Here is a 2,726-nt window from a genome sequence, read left to right on the forward strand (position 1 = left end):
CAAGGTCACTGTGAGTCAGAATTGACAGTGAGTATGAGAGAGGCTCCGTTTGATTCCCAGTCAGTGCAACTGATGTGCAGCCAGCATCGTTGTCTGTCAGGCTTTCGTGTGACTAGGATGAGAAAACAGTTACAGAGGAGCTTCCAGACTAAGACAGAGGAGGAAGGCAAACTTGGCAAGCTACAATGAGCCAATCCTCAACCCATCATGGGGCCAGTGCAGGCATGGGCAGCCTGTAGCTTGGTTGTGTAGCAGGTCATGCATTCTGGAGACTTGGTGATCTGCTGGTATATGAAAGGTGCCCAATGCCATATCTGCTCAATGAAAACAGGATATTTAGAGGAGGGAACTCCATGGATTTTATGAGTTAGCAAGGTACTTAACCTTTCTTGCTTTCTTTTTTTCCACTTAATCTTTCTAAGCTGTGTCTGCAGAAAAGGGTTCAAAGAATTGTGGTATCAAGCTTGGAAGCAATTTCACAGCCCATCTGGTCCACGTACTGTTGTAAAGTGGACATATCAGTCCTATCTGCCGCTACCTCAAAAAGCTGTTAAAAGGCTAAGAATGATTAATAATAATAATTATTATTAATAATAATAATCACCCAAACTACTGAATGTCATATGCCAACTATTATTTAAAATGTTCATAAGTTTCTCATATCTAACCCTGCTTCTTGTGGAAGGCAGTTGAACTGTGAGCCACACTTAAGGCACAATTGAAGTGGATTGCTGCCAAGATGGCTGTCAACACGTTTCTCTTCCTTGAATGAGTATGTTCTGTCTCCCACCAAGCTAAAATCTATTTTCCTTCCTTCTGAATCTGGCTGCTCCTGTCACATGCTTTGATCACTAAAATACAATACAAGTGACTTTTGGGTCTAGGCCTTAAGAAATGTAGCAGTTTCTGCTTCCACCTTCTACCTGTTGTGTAAATAAACTGTCTACCCTGCTCAAGAGCCATGTGGAGAGAGAGGGCAGTCTAACCAGTTCCCCAAGACATTTACCATGTTTCCCCAAAAGTAAGACATCCCCCGAAAATAAGACCTACTTACAGTTTTGCCTCTTGCTGAAATATAAGGCATCCCCCCAAAATAAGACCTCCCTGAACATAAGGCCTCCCTGGTAATAAGGCCCCCAGAAGCTACTGGAACTCTGGACTCTGGACCGTAGCACCAGGCACCATTGTGCAGCTCACTGTTGGCTGCAGCGCAGCTGGAGCAGACAGGAAGTTCGAGTAAAAGTACCATAGATTATGAGTAAATGTACCATAGATTGTTGTACATGAAAATAATGGTAGTAACAAGAAATTCTTGATACTGTAGGATTCACAGTTTGTCTGGTTATGCTGGTTTGTGATGACAACTACTACCATACCGTATACAGGTAATAAATTTCCTTTTTTTGTTGTTCAACAATAAATGTGTACCGTATTCTTCATGGAAAAATAAGATATCCCCTGAAAATAAGACCTAGCGCATCTTTTGGAGCAAAAATTAATATAAGACACTGTCTTATTTTCAGGGAAACGGTAGAAATGTCAGCTGAACACTACTTATGATCGAAGTCATTCTAGACATTTCAATCACAGCTTAATTCCCAGCTGAATGCAGCCACGTGAGTAATCTCTTCCAACAGATTAGCTGCCTAGCTGCCTAGCTGAGCCCAGTCGTTTTATGTTTGGGGGGTATGACTGAGCAATGGATAACAGAAGCACTCTCTTGTGAACTCTTATGTCTTGCACAACCACCCTGAGGTGTAGAAGAATAGAGATGGTCCCCAGGCTGTTGGCTGGCTGTTAGGTGATGTCGAGTTGGTTGACTCTTAGTGACAACAAAACAACGCTGCCTGGTGCTACACCCCCTCACAGTTGTTATGCTCGGGCTCACTGCTGCAGCCCCTGTGTCAGCCCACCTTGTCAAGGCCTTCCTCTTTCCCTGACCTTCTACTGTACTGAGCATGAAGTCCTTTGCCAGGGACTGGCTCTGCTGGTAACATGTCCAAAGCACGTGAAGTGAAGTCTTCCTATCCTCACTTCTGAGCACGTTTCTGTCTATACTTCTTCCAAGACAGGCTTGTGTGCTCTTTTAGCAGCCCTGGGACTTTCAGTATTCTTCACCAACCTCTACCCCAAGGTAGACGATAAGAAAGTGGAAGAGGCTTTCCTGCAGTCACACGTTCCAGACTTGTAACCAGTTCCCCGGGAGCTTGACTTCTGGGCATTTCCTGCCATTCCTGATGACCTGAGGTGAGATGACTGGTGAGAATCAAAGTTTCACGAATAGCATATCGTTCCTCAGTAGTTTCATCAGATCATGCTTGATGCTTTCCCTAAAGGGCTTTCATATCTTTTTTTTTAAAGGGCTTTCATATCTTGATCGACTTAGAATCGTGCCTGTGAATATGGCAAGGGCTGTACTCATGTTTTCTATTGTTGTTAGTGTCATTGGAATGATGTGGAGCTGAGAGGCAGACACACTGAAAGACTTGGTCAAGACAATCCACTGAATCCAAGGAAGGCTACGGTTCAACTGAAATCCACTAGTCACATCCACATATTTGCTGTACAACCAAAGTGACCCAGAAAATCAAATCCAAACCAAAAAAGGTGCTTACGGTTAACATCAGGGCAAGCATCCCCAGATACCTGTGAAAGCGCATTTCCAAGGAGAACGGGAGGGTCGGGGTGGTATTGGAAGGAAACAAATCTCCTAAATTATCTTCAAG

This window comes from Echinops telfairi, unplaced genomic scaffold (assembly GCF_000313985.2).
Source record: "Echinops telfairi isolate 266 unplaced genomic scaffold, ASM31398v2 ScPeMD7_5592;HRSCAF=6446, whole genome shotgun sequence".
Lineage (NCBI taxonomy): Eukaryota > Metazoa > Chordata > Mammalia > Afrosoricida > Tenrecidae > Echinops > Echinops telfairi.